A 15205-nucleotide genomic window follows, 5' to 3' on the forward strand; every position below is an offset into this window, starting at 1 on the left:
GGTGGAAAGAAACTGAGTCCCTGATCATCAATGGACCACCGAGCCACCAGCCCTGAGGTCCCCACGATCTCTCCATGTTCTGTTACGTGGGATAATAAATTGCCTTAATTTACAACTGACAGAATGGGAGAAGATATTTGCAAACAACATATCGGATTAAGGGCTAGTATCCAAAATCTATAAAGAGCTTAGCAAACTCAACACCCAAAGAACAAATAATCCAATCAAGAAATGGGCAGAGGACATGAACAGACATTTCTGCAAAGACATCCAAATGGCCAACTGACACATGAAAAAGTGCTCCACATCACTCGGCATCAAGGAAATGCAAATCAAAACTACAATGAGATACCACCTCCCACTAGTCAGAATGGCTAAAATTAACCAGTCAGGAAATGACAGATGTTGGCGAGGATGCGGAGAAAGGGGAACCCTCCTACACTGTTGGTGGGAGTGCAAGCTGGTGCAACCACTCTGGAAAACAGCATGGAGGTTCCTCAAAAAGTTGAAAATAGAGCTATCCTATGACCCAGCAATTGCACTACTGGGTATTTACCCTAAACATACAAACGTAGTGATCCAAAGGGGCATGTGCACCCGAATGTTTATAGAAGCAATGTCCACAGTAGCCAAACTATGGAAAGAACCTAGATGTCCAACAACAGATGAATGGATAAAGAAGATGTGATACACACACACACACACACACACACACACACACACACAATGGAATACTATGCAGCCATCAAAAGAAATGAAATCTTGCCATTTGCGACGACATGGATGGAACTAGAGGGTATCATGCTTAGCGAAACAAGTCAATCGGAGAAAGACAACTATCATATCATCTCCCTGTTATGAGGAAGTGGAGATGCAACGTGGGGGGTTTGGGGGGGTAGGAAAAGAATAAATGAAACAAGATGGGATTGGGAGGGAGACAAACCATAAGAGACTCTTAATCTCACAAAACAAACTGAGGGTTGCTGGGGGGAGGGGGATATGGAGAGGGTGGTTGGGTTATGGACATTGGGGAGGGTATGTGCTATGGTGAGTGCTGTGAAGTGTGTAAACCTGGCGATTCACAGACCTGTACCCCTGGAGCTAATAATACATTACATGTTAACTTAAAAAATTTTAAAAAAATAAATTGCCTTAATTTCTCAGCCAGGTTGAATTAGATTTTTTTGTTGCTGGCAGCTCCAAGCATGTCAAAAGCAATGGGGACCACTGACATTTCGGGAGCGCTGAGAAAGAAGCTCCCCAAGGAGAACAAGCTGGAAAGGTGGTAGAGGCATGAGGGAAAGGAAAAGGATGAACACAGTGTTCTGGGAACCAAAGGAGCTGGAGGCCGACTGTGTCAACATGGCAGGGGACTGAGAAGACAATAAAGTTCTGAAATCTTCCTGCTGGGACGGATTCTCTCAAACCCTACTTTTGGATATCGGGACATACTAGTATTCAACTTGACTCTTAGTTCAAAAGGTATAACCTAACGGTAAAAAAATACAGTGAAAAATACAGTTTCCTGATTCCAGAGTTCAAAAGATGAACATATGTGTGTCTGAGAAATAGTCCAGAAGATGAGAAATAACATCAATTCCAAAGATTTGAAAGGAGTCAACTAGTAGATGGTATCACTGCAGCACTGCACAGGGAGTAAGCAGCTAAGGCATGTCAGGGACTGTTGCACAAGCTTCACATCCATCAATCATCTGACCTGAGTGAGACCTGTGGGGTAGGCGCTCTCTGACGCATTCTTTGATAAGAAACACTACACAGTTCGCTCAGGGACACACAGCCAGGGAGCGGCATTGCTAGGAAAGGAGTCTGGCTCTACCACTTCTGATCAAGGCATATATTTAAAATCCTCATACAGGTTAGCTGGTCAGTTAAAATCAACAGTGTTTTGCAAAGTCACTCCATGAGTATCACGGTTCATAGCATCATCAAACTTTTCACTACACCCGAGTCTTTACAGATAGACACCTCCCTAATTAGGGCTTCTGCCAAAAACATTGATTATCTCACAGACGGTGGAAAGTGACAAATAATAGCCTGCATCCCTGTGATCCCATGTGATCAAGACGGAGAAACACACCAGAGAAAGTTCGGGACAGCCTCCTCCAAAGATTCAATTCACACATTCCCTTCCTGGCAGCCCTCCTGGATCTGGGCAAGAACCAGGTCTGAAGGGAAGCAGCTCTGTGCCCACCTGGGGGATTCCAGGGCAACACAGAAAGGGGTGATCAGTCACAGCCCGTCCCAACACTGAAAAATAAATCCTAAAGTTCGTGCCATAGCGAAGGGTGTAATCACAGACCTGCCAAAGCCACCGAGTGAATGATAAAAATTCACTCTTGAACGTAACAAGGGAAGTGTGAACAAGACAGAGAGCTCTTGTTTCCTCCCAATCAGTGTTGTCAAGCAGACACAAAGTTCGTCTACAGTTTGCCAAGAAAACCGGCTCATGGCAACGCTCTTCTCCACCCAGGCTGACGCACTAAAAAAAGCCTCGAATGTTTAGTCTGAAGACCAAGTTTGAGCCCCAGCTCAGCTACTTACTTACTAGTTTTGAAATTCTTTTCAATGTTATTAGCAGATACTTTACAGCACTCCTTCACAGTTCAAAAACATCCCTGGGGATGCCTGTGTGGCTCACTCAGTTAAGTGTCTGCCTCCGGCTCAGGTCATGATCCTGGGGTCCTGGGATCGAGCCCCGAGTCAGGATCCCTGCTCAGCCATGGAGTCTGCTTCTCCCTCTCCCTGCCCCGTTCCACTCGTGCGCTCTCTCTCTTATAAATAAAAATAAAATCTTTTAAGAAAACCTGTATTTAGGGGCGCCTAGGTGGCTCAGTGGGTTAAGCCTCTGCCTTCAGCTCAGGTCATGGTCTCAGGGTCCTGGGATCGAGCCCCCCATCAGGCTCTCTGCTCAGCGGGAAGCCTGCCTCCCACCACCCCTCTCTGCCTGCCTCTCTGCCTACTTGTGCTCTCTGTCTGTCAAATAAATAAATAAAATCTAAAAAAAGAAAAGAAAAGAAAACCTGTATTTATGTGTATTTCTTCTTTTGGCTTTCCCTCTATTCTTTTAAGGCATTAATCCTCGTTTGTAGCTGAAGCGACTGAAGCTTGCCGAGGTCACAGACTTCAGACGAACAGAACTGAGTCCACCCTGTGACTCAGCCCCCACGGTCTTTCTTTCTACTACACCACGTGACTGTGGGTGCTAACAGATGATCACCCAGCTAACCTGACACCTGTTGGCTCAGCGCATCAGGGAGACGTGCAAAGAGTATAATAACGGAGTTGAGCAGCCCCGGCTCAGAGTGCGGCTTTGCCGCATTGCAAATGTGAGATGTTTAACATGGTTCCTTTGCCGCTGAGACTCCATTTCTTGACGTGCAAAGCTGGGGCGTGGGGTGAGAAGTGGGGCAGGAACACCTCGTCTGCCTGGCTGTCAATGATACAACTGAAAAATGTAGAGACTTTTTAAAGCAAGGACTCCAAAAGGGGCTACGATTATGATTTGGGATAATATTAATTAGCGAGTGAGTCAGGCTTCCTGAATAACATTCTTTGGTGGTAAAGGAATTTCTACCATCACACCAGCTGGAAGGTAAGAGTTGCAGCGAGCTTGGGGGACAGGGCAGATTTGAGGTCGTTCTCTTCAAAGCTCTCAGCCAGAGGGCAGTTCTCATGCAGAGCCCAGCCCTGGGTGTGAGCTGACAGGGTCTCCCAAAGCCTGGCCAGAGGGACAGGGAGCCTCAAAGGCCAAGGCTGCTGGGATAAACAAGTCAGGTGGACCAAAGAAACAGAAGCTCCAATGCTAATAATAAAAGGTTCCTGAAATACATCAAAGACAGGAAGGTAGCTTGAGAATCCATGAGACACTTGATGGTGCAGACACAGAGAACGGAGACGGGACACAAGCCAAATATTAGAGGGGCTCTGATTTTTTTTTTTTAATCTTTTCATCTTTAACCTTTATTACTCCAAAGCTTAGGGATTCCAAATCCAAAATGTCTTTTGAAGCAGATAATTCAGAAATCTTAGACCCAATTGTGACAGCTATCTCCTTTTCCTCTATGAAGGTTTTCATATTCAGTCACCCAGTGCCAGGGACATATCTTCAAACTATCTCTCAGGTCTTTATTTATTCCTAAAACAATATTTACTTGGCACGGATTCAGGATGCCACCTTTCAAGACTTTACAAACTGGTGTGGGACACATTAAGGACAGAATGCCCTCGTCTTTGGAAAACAAATGCAGCAGAATATTTCAAAGCAAAAAATAAAATTAGGAACTGCCCCCAATGCAATGCTTTCAAATTGACAACACGGTTTTAAAACAAGCCAGGATGGCAATCGCTGACGGGGGCCGAAAGGGATAGGAATTCATATTTTTTTTTTTAAGATTTTATTTATTTTTTGACTGGCAGAGATCACAAGGAGGCAGAGAGGCAGGCAGACAGAGGGAAGCAGGCTCCCGGCTGAGCAGAGAGCCCGACGAGGGGCTCGATCCCAGGACTCTGGCCAAAGGCAAAGGCCCCAACCCACTGAGCCACCCAGGCACCCCGGGAATTCATTTTTGATAGCAGCAATACAACTGCCACATACATGTTCTTCATAGCCCCTTAGGTCCCCACAGAGGTCACCTGGCAAGGGCCCCAGAAACACTGCCGAGCTCTTGTCTGGAAATATAGATGGTAAAAAAATACACAAAAACCTGCTGGTTCTCCCTCCCCTTTTACCACACGATTTACCTCTTACCACATAACTATTTTATTTTTTTAAAAGATTTTCTTTATTTATTTGAGAGGGAGAGAGAGAGAGACAAAAAGAGAGAGAGAGCATGCATGAGCAGGGGGAGGGAGGGAGATCCCAGGACCCTGGGATCATGACCTGAGCCCAAGACAGATGCTTCACCAACTGAGCCACCCAGTTCCCCTGACACAATTATTTTATTAAACAGATTGGCAATGATGTCTCTGGGAGATTCAAAGGCATCACAGATGTAGTTCTATAACACAAACCCAAATTCTGCATTTTGTAGCGCAGAAGACACATGAGCCAAGTGGACATGGGTTGCCATATAATGGACTCTCAGTGTCTACTTGTGTCTTCAGGAGCTCATCATCGTCAATGACACTGACAGAGCTCGAGTGGTTGTGTTCACCTGCTGGCACTGTCCAGAGTCCCCATGCCGGTGCCCATCCTGATGTCACACATCCTGATGTCACACATCAGTTTCTTCTTCACCTTTCCAGCTCAGGTCAGGGCCTCATAACCTCCCCAGCTACCTGCATGCCCTCAAGATCTCACCTCTTCTTACACACAGACTTCCTTTTGTCAACCAGCCTTTTGTGCACTGTGTCCCCGCACAGGCTTACCCCAGATCACCCAGCCTGTCATTCAAGGAGGGACCTGTCACCCAATCACACTTACCTCCCGGCAGGGCTACTCAAATGCTACATGGCTACGATGCAGAAACAGAAGTAGAACTGGCCCGCAAGTAATTTATGAAGACAACGTGTCAATAGAAACCTTTAACAACCACACTGATATCCTCCTCACTTTCTCCCCATCACACAGTGTGGGTTCCAGAGGCTTTCAAACCATTCAGGTTTTCTTCCTCCTACACATCTGGTGGGGAGGGCTCAAATCAAGTCCCAGCATCTCCACGACACCTTTGCTGACTGTTCTAGTCCAAAGTGATCTCCCCCTCACGTAAACACAAATAGCACTTAGAGCTTCTTTCAAGTGTTTTGGTTTCAAAAGCATCATGAAATAAACATTTATGGTGTGTACCGGAGAAACCCGGAAGCCTAACACCAGTTTCTAGTCATCAAGGATTGAAAAGCTACTTAAAATAAGCACATGCAAATTAAATAATCATGATACTAAGTAGGTGAAAATGAGGGCTATATGAGGCGCTACTGAAATTCAGGAAATGGAGAGATGACTGGCTTGAGGTTGATGAGAAAGGCTGGGGCAGGTGAGGAGGGGCCGGGAGAACTACCCAGGCAAGGACTTGAAGGTAGAAGTGAACCTGACCCATTGGAGGGCAAAAAACCAAAACACAAAAAACAAAAAAACCCAAACAAACAAAAAAAAACCCCAGCAATTTGGTTAGAACAGTAGAAAATAAAGTGGGAGGTGTCCCAAGTTAGGGACTTTGGTCTCTACTAGAGCCACGGACTTTGGACCCTACTAGGCAATGGAGAGCCACTGAGATATTTTGGCAGAAGTGAACAGTTTAAATGACAACATTAATGGACAACAGTTTGAAAGCATTCATCTAGCAACCATGGTGGGAAAAGAGAGAGTTGGTAAAGGAGTATGTTCGGGGGTAAGATAAGAAGAACCATCATGAATTTGTGAAATTTGAGATGCTGCATGTCACAGACATGGGATTATTACACTGAAACTTGTGCGTCAGGCAGGAGCTGCTCAACTTTTCCCCATAAAGGCCTAGGTACGGTCTCCGTCACTACCCAGCTGTGACAGTGTAGCACAGAGGCAGTCAAAGATAATATGGACACAGATGGCTAACACTTGGTTCCAGTGAGACTTTATTCACAAAAACATGCAATAGGCCATAGTTTTTGAACCTGCAGGTTAGGAAAAAGGCCTGCACTGGAAATCCAGTCTCTCTCATTTCCCACAATTGGAGTTCTTTCTCATGTCTTCAAGTGTTAACAGCCATTTGATAGAGTGACCCCAATTTTTTTTTAAAGATTCCATTTATTTATTTGACAGAAAGAGATCACAAGTAGATAGAGAGGTAGGCAGAGAGAGAGAGAGAGAGAGAGAGAGGAGGAAGCAGGCTCCCTGCTGAGCAGAGAGCCCGATGCGGGACTCGATCCCAGGACCCCGAGATCATGACCTGAGCCAAAGGCAGTGGCTCAACCCACTGAGCCACCCAGGCGCCCCAAGTGACCCCAATTTTTAAGTTGTGAAGAACTCAGATAATTTAAATATGCCTCCTTATAAATTTGTCAAAGGAACATATGCATTGAAACCCTTCAAGGTAGCTTCTTAAACAGGTATTAACCAAATCAAGAGATCTCCTAAATTCTGAAAAGGTAAACAAAATGAGTATATATTAAATGTTTATTTAATAATTATTAGAATTCTATTATTTCCTATAGTTCAACTTTATAATACATTGTTATTTTACTTTTACGTGCCAAGTATGCATAATTTTTGATAGCACATGAGGGTATCTTTGATAAATGCACACATTTAAAACTACGTGGCTTGCAAGGGACACAGTATGGGGTGAGAAGGGGCTTATTTCGGAAACTGACCTGCTGATTTCCTCCACTGATGAAGGCTTCTTTAACAGAATGCACTAAATGCAAGGATCCATAACGGTAATTCCCTCACACCTATTCAGGACTAACAAGGAAATCAAGATTAAGAAATGGCCCAGGGAAAAATGAAACTAGATGGGATGGGGAGGGAGACCATGAGAGACTCTTAATCTCAGGAAACAAACTGAGGGTTGCTGGAGGGGAGGGAGGTGGGAGGGATGGGGCAGCTGGGTGATGGGCTGGGGAGGGTCTGTGCTATGGTGAGTGTTTGAATTGTGTAAGACTGATGACTCACAGACCTGTACCCCTGAAACAAATAATACGTTAGATGTTAACTGAAAAAAAGAAAAAGAAAAAAAGGAGAAATGGCCCAGGTATGGACAAAAAACAAAAAACAAAAAACCCCATCTAGTACATACATGCGTTTTCACTTCCAGGAAGAAACTGAGATTCACATATTCATAAGGTCATGTTCGTTCAGAAATTCCATGTGCCTGCCTTCTATTGGTGACAAAGCACAACCATCCGCCTCCTGGGTTACAGAAGGCATCATGGCCAACAACCTATTAAGGATTAGGTTCAAGCAAGCATCTGTGGTTCGGGCGGAGAAGACCTTCACCACAGGAGCTCAAGTCCTGGATAACTAACCTTTCCTCACAGTGTATGGTAGCTTTATCACCTCCAGGGAAATGTGGGATGTCTGAGACACAGAGAGGGGTCACTGACAATAGGGTGCAGAGAAAGTACAGGGGGTTTAAGGTCAGACAGGGCCAAGTTCAAACAGAGATTCTGCCATTTACTAGTTGGAGGATCTTAGTTCTCAAGCCTCCTTCCTGCATGAAACCTTGAGAAATAATAATGTCAAGACCCAGAGAGGAGGATGAGACCACCTGGGCAGAGAGTGCCCAGCAGAGGCGAGGGTGGGGGTAGGGGGTGGGGTGGGTTTGCTCGCTGCCCATGGTAGGGGTGCTTCAACACAAGACGCCAACTAGGAATTAGGATTCCAGTTGCCTTCATCCTGGTTCTCAACTAGAAAAATTGGGAAGCCTGAAAAAAGATACTGAGGCTTGGGGCCCACCACCAGAAATCAGCTGAAACGGACCCTCTAGATGTGGGGCCTCCACGTCTTTAGAGCCACTGAAATTATAAGGCAATTCAGGCATTGGAAGTCTTTAGACCTGGAAAGTTCAACTAGAGAACGCAAGGGACGGTGGATGAAAGTAACATGTAGGGCAGCCCTTCTCCTGACCTATCTGCCCGTGGGCTGTTGGAGAAGACTCGGGGAACACCTAAGGCGAATCCCGGGTGTTTATTCATGACTAGGATGGCACAGGCTGGCAGGAGAGTGCGGGTTACTAAAAGGGGGTGGACCTACATGGGAGTCAGGGTAGGAAAATAAACAGCAGAAATGCTGGGTGTTCCCCAGGTAAACAGACCACGGAGGAGAAGAATACCCTATTTCACTATCTCCAGATAGAGGCAGGGGCCATGATCTGATGGCAGGAGCCAATGTGATCATCCCCCTGCCCTGAATTCCACCCTAAAATGGGAATCTGGCTCCCCTCGTGGACTCTGTTCCAGGGAAATAATGAACTGAGCTGTCCAGGGCAGAATCCTCCTTATAAAATCATGCTTGGAAGTCTAGTTCACTCTCGTTCATGCTGTGCTTGGCCACAACCTCTCCGAGGCTGCCCCAGTGCAACTATTTTGACAAGTCAAGTCTATAAATGTTTGCAAAACTCAGGACCAAAGCTTGGATGGAGGCCTGAACTTGAGAAAACACCTGTCTTCTTCCTTGAGTTCTTTCTTATGATTTTAAAAAAAAAAGATTTTTATTTATTTATTTGACAGACAGAGATCACAGGTAGGCAGAGAGAGAGGAGGAAGCAGGCTCCCTGCTGAGCAGAGAGCCTGATGCCAGGCTCGATCCAGGACCGTGGGATCATGACCTGAGCCGAAGGCAGAGGCTTTAACCCACTGAGCCACCCAGACGCCCCAAGTTCTTTCTTCTTAAATTCAATCTGCTATGATTTCTAGTCCCTGAATAGTCCAGCTGCCAATCCATCCTGTCACCATATCCACCTCTTAGGAAAACATGAGCAGTCCTGGGAGGAAACTGATAATACCGCCTTTATGTGCTGCCATCCTCCCCTCTAAAGAGTGTCATACCTGGGAACGTGGGAGGGGAAGGTCTAAAAGAACATGGGAGAGATGAGGCCATCATTAATTTTTTATTTCCTAATGGGATGATTCTAAAAACTCCCAGTCTTACCAGCCGTGGCAGAAGTCCTTAATATAAGAGCGGGCTTCCCTTCCAGCCCCCAGAACAATGGGTTTGTTTTCTGTTCCCAAATGCATTTGGGCAAGCAGCATTCCACTCAGTCCCCAACTCTCCCAGCGCCAGTGGTTGCGAAGGCTTGCAAACTTGGGCGTGTCTACGGAAAACAGCATTTCCCTGCTCTCTCTTCCCTCCAGCATTACTTGGAAGAAAGAGTTCCAAAACCCGGAGAGACGTCAGAGGTCCTGCGGGATTCGAGTGCCTCTGTTTGCCTGGGGGCTTTCGGTAACAGTAATTAATGTAAGGGCTTTGGAAAGCATCATAGAAGTACTGGCCCCTGGAAGAACTAGAGACCATAGGCATTAGCCCGAAATCACGGGGGCTGAGGGGATGGGGGGGGTGGGGAGTAGGGGGTCTGGGGGGCAGTACAGGAGTGAGTCCAGATTAAAACTGCACAACAAAGGTTCGGGTAAACTTCCCTGCGTAGCAAGGCTACGTGGCCAACACACACATCATAACTGGAAGGAGGTAACACCATCCATGACTCCAGGGGGAGAGGATGACCAGAAGCTTCCCATTTGGACCCCTCCCAGACCTTCTTTGGTCCAGTTCTGATGCGTATCCTTTTGCCATAATAAAACTGTAACCGCAAGTACAGCACTTTTTTAAGCTCGGTGAGCCAATCTGGTAAATTATCGAACCTAAGGTGGTGGTGGGAAGGAACCCCTGAACTTGGATCCAGCTAGTCAGAAGTGAGGGTGCTCTGGGTACCCCCAAACTTGCAGCCGGTGTCTGAAGGGCAAGCGGCCTTCCGCAGGACTATGCCTTAACCTGTGAAGCGTGGCCGAAGTCTGAGTAGTTAGTTCAGGAGCCAAAGCAGAAATTTGTTCTACCTTCTCCTGAATTAATAGCACAGCCGCCACCCCAGAAATCTTTGGAGCAAGTCTTCAAGTCTTTGCCACCTGAACAGCAGCAGGATTCTGGAAAAGGCACGCATCCCGCTTCTGTGCCCGCACACCTGCAGTGACGGTGAGGGGGATTTTGAGCAGGCGACGTTTGGGCTGGGTCCCTGAAGCAGCTTCCAGACTCGTGAAGCTCAGGCAACAAGACCATTCCCTTCTTTCTCATCTCATTAGAGTCCCAGAAGGAAGGACAAAGGGCACCCTATACTCTCTCCTTCAGCTCCGGTCAAGAAAACGCCTCCCACCTAATCCAGTGGTCAGTGACACAGAAACATTTCCTCCTAAGCAATAACTCATCAGCACCTAAGAATCCCTTCCAAAGGGACTTGACCTGCATCTAATTAAGTACATAGATCTAACTTCCAATTTACAGAAGAGTCAGTCATAGGAATTAGTGTAACGAGACCATCAGGGAGCAATTAGACAAATTGAGAAGGTGTGTCTACACGGAATTGGGATCTTTCTTTTCACCAAGTCAACATCATGAAAATACAACGGTGGAAGTAGGGAAACTATAGTAGAATTAAAAAAAAAAAAAAAAAAGGAAAAAAGAAAGATTCACGACCATTGAGGGGGAAAAGGCGAGGGGCGTCTGGGTGGCTCAGGCGGTTAAGCAACTCTTGGTTTCAGCTCACTCACAATCTGAGGGTCATGGGATCGAGCCCCACATCAGGCTCCGCACTCATGGCGAGTCTACTGGAGACTGATTCTCTGCCTCAGCCCCTCCCCACCCTCGCGTGCACTCACGGTCTTGCGCTTGCTCTCTCTCTCAAATAAATTGATTAATTAAAAAAAAAGATTTATGACCACATGGAACCAGTGTTCCTTGATTTACGTAAGCCAGCAGGTAAGGAAAGGTTTGTAACAATTCGAGAAATTTGAATGTGGACTGCTTATTTTTAGATGATATTAAATTATGACTAATTATTTAGTTGTGATAATGGTCCTGGTGCTAAGAAAGAAAAAAAATTTTTAAGATTTTATTTATTTATTTAAGAGAGAGGGAAAGAGAGGGATAGAGAAACGGAACTGGACTCGACCCTCAGCTTGGAGCCCACCTCAGGGGTCGATCCCTGATCGCAAGATGAGGACCTGAGCTTAAACAAAGAGTCGGAGCACTTAACCGACTGAGCCACCCAGGCACCCCAGAAAGGAAATGTTTTTATTTTCCAGAGATACGTATGGAAATATTTAGAGGCAAAATGTCACAAAGTCTATATTTACCTTGAAATACCCGAAATCTGTATTTACCTTGAGAGGCGTCAGTGTTCTTGACTTATAGCTTTGACTTTGGAATCATGTAAATGTTTTATATAATTATAAAACAGAATTAAAATTAAAAATTGTAAACCCCTACAATCCAAAATAAAATAAATGAACCTAATTGTTAGGTTGGGTTGGCACATATGACACGGAAAAGGATTATTTTAAGTGACTTTTAAGACCCAATATTTTATTTTATTTTATTATTTTTTAAGATTTTATTTATTTGACAGACAGAGATCACAAGTAGGCAGAGAGGCAGGCAGAGAGAGAGAGGAAGGGAAGCAGGTTTCCCACTGAGCAAAGCGCCCGATGCGGGGCTCAATCCCAGGACCCTGGGATCATGGGCCCAGCATGCTTCTGCTGCGCTACTCTGCTAGGACCCTGGGATCATGACCTGAGCCGAAGGCAGAGGCTTTAACCCACTGAGCTACCCAGGCACCCCAAGATCCAATATTTTAACTGTACATTCTATGGACAAAAGAATAACAAATTTTAAAGTGAACTCAGTAGCGCTATTAATAATATTGCTAGTTATTTTAAAGCATTAACAAAACTTATTTGCTTTATCTATTATATATGTTTATTCATTTATATTTATACTTTTTGCACACACAGTTTAAAGCAATTAACTGTGATATGTCATCAGGAACCAAGATTTTCAGCATAAGAAAAATGGGGGACAGGGCACTTGGGTGGCTCAGTTGGTTAAGTCTCTGACTCTTGGTTTCAGCTCAGGTCAGGATCTCATGGGTGGTGGGACTGAGCCCAGAGCTGAGTTCCACACTCAGTGAGGAGTCTGCTTGAGATTCTATCCCTCTGCCCCTCCCCCCACTTGCATGCATGTGGTCTCTAAAATAGATAGATCTTAAAAAAAAAAGAAGAAAGAAAAATGGGGTACAAATATAGATATCAAAGAAGCAAACACCCTATAATCTTTTTTTTTAACTAGAGCTTAACTTTATTTATTTATTTATTTTTAGTGTTCTGAGATTTGTTGTTGATAACACCACACCCAGTGCTCCATACAGTATGTGCCCTCCTTAATATCCACCACCAGGCTCACCTAACCCTCCACCCCCTGCCCCTCCCTATAATCTTAAAAATGAACTGTAAATTATCCTATGTACTCATGTTTTTCTAAAAAAAGTTCACTTTTTTTTGCCTTTTAGCACTCTTAGTTACTAGACTGGTGGTCTCTAAGGCCCATTCCCATTTCCCAGTAAAATGAACTTTTTGGTGACATGGCTGACTCCAGGGCTCAGCAGAAAATGCACAAGAGAGCCTATACCTTTTATTCATCTTTTTTCTTTTTTTAAAGCAATCTCTACCCCCAACATGGGGCTAGAACTCAAACCCCGAGATGGAGAGCCACATGCTCCACCCACTGAGCCAGTCAGGGGCCCTAAGAGCCTGACATCTGTTTTTTTTTTAAGATTTTATTTATTTATTTATTTGACAGAGAGAGATTACAAGTAGGCAGAGAGGCAGGCAGAGAGAGAGAGGAGGAAGCAGGCCCCCTGCCGAGCAGAGAGCCCGATGCGGGGCTTGATCCCAGGACCCTGGGATCATGACCTGAGCCAAAGGCAGAGCCTTTAACCCACTGAGCCACCTAGGCGCCCCAGAGCCTGACGTCTTAACTAAGGAAACCATCAAAGTCTATTGGGGTCACGTCAAAGGGACGTAGGAGCCAATACAAACGGCTCTCAATGGCCGAAGACAGGACCATTTGAGCCCCAAAGAAAAATCCTCATGTAAGTAAACAGGTAACAGATTTAAAACCCACTTGTTTGGAAAGACGCTGGAAAAAAACCCAAAAAACAAAAACAGTTTACTCTGGGAGGTTGCTAAGGGCATCAACTCATTGTTTCAAAAGCTGGTAAGTAAAGACTACAAATCATGCCTTATATCTAGTTTTCCCCAATAAATTGTATTTTAAGTAACCCAATAAAAGAATTCCAAGTAATAAATGTAGAAGGAATGACAGAATTAGAAAACAAATATTTTTCAGCCACTAACTAAACCATGACGTGAAATGAGAATTTATATTGGATGGACCCACTGGTTGTCTGAACAGCACACCAAAAGGCCAACAGGCCCTAAGTGCACAGCATCACGGACGAAACATTTTTGCCAAAATCGTAAATCCAAACCTGATCAAACTTTTAGATCTAATGACAAATTTACAGGAAATCCAGGGGACAGTGCAATGTTACACAGTACATAACCAGCTAATCCCAGACTGTGGAAAATTCTGCAGGACAAATAACTTTTTCTTTAACAAACAAGAGCCAAGTAAGCAAAAACAATCAGAGAAAATAGTTAATGATTAGGAGACCTGAGACACAAACGTCTAAGAGCTCTGTGTGAGCCTTTGTGGGAGCTGAGTGAAAACAAGACATGGAATTCGGATATGGGTAACACTAGATAACTTTAAAAGGATTATTCATTTTTCAGGTATGGTAAGAACGATCATTGAGAGGCACATCCTAATTCAGTGACAAAGTGAAATGATTCTCAACCTGGGATTTGCTTTAAATAACCAAGTAGGGGCAGGACAGAAGGGCCAGAGCATTGGCCAAGAGAGTAAGATCTGCACAAGCTTAGAAACAGGTCCATGGGAGCGTATTATAATATATATTATATACATATATTATATATAATTATAATTCTCTTTCTCATCTTTGTTTGTAAATATCCAGAGCTTAAAATTCTTCAAAAGCGCTTCAGTTAAAAAAAAGGAAGAACTAAAAAGAGGAATGCAAATATGACAGAATGTTAGTCGCCGTCAAGTTCTAAGTGATGGGAATATGGATGCTTCTGTTTTCCATATGTTTGAAAATGTTCATAATAATAAACAAAATCGTGAAAGCACTTATAATCCCAGCAAAGACTCAGAGTTGGCTCAGGTTGGAAGGATTCTGAGACGCGGCCACAAACACCTAAGCCTGGTGTTTGACAGGGATGCCCTCTGTAGATTAAAAGCAAACGACAAAGGATACTGAAAAAGTTTGAACTTGAACTACTAAAATTATTAAGGAAAGGAAAAAGAGGGACCTAGGGAAAAGGATTCCTGCTGACAAAATAGAGAAGCACACTTAGTGTACTCCTGACATCAAAGATCTCCAGTTCAGAGTGAAGCCAGTGGTCAAGTGGGAGGGAAGATATTTCACGATGCTAGTGCAGGCAGGCTAGCACTATGTGCCCCGGAGCCTTAATGCCCCCCACGACAAAAGTATAAACCACAACCCCAGGGAAGCAAAATCTTTTACGATTTGGAGTTATAAAATAAACCAAGACAAAGCAGACGTCCTGCTTGTTTCTTGGGTACGTCAATCAGCTTCTGACCCCAGCCCCTATAGAAAAAACCAGCATTCCTTGACCGGGA

The 15205-nt window shown here is 44.7% G+C and overlaps 1 protein-coding gene across 1 annotated transcript in view; it reads right to left on the reverse strand.

Moving 5' to 3' along the window:
- MYO1E (myosin IE) overlaps window positions 1-15205 on the reverse strand; it is a 195259-nt gene that overhangs the window by 87994 nt on the left and 92060 nt on the right. The gene's annotated exons all lie outside the window — the stretch shown is intronic.

Source organism: Neovison vison, chromosome 13 (assembly GCF_020171115.1).
Source record: "Neovison vison isolate M4711 chromosome 13, ASM_NN_V1, whole genome shotgun sequence".
In the NCBI taxonomy this organism is placed as follows: domain Eukaryota; kingdom Metazoa; phylum Chordata; class Mammalia; order Carnivora; family Mustelidae; genus Neogale; species Neogale vison.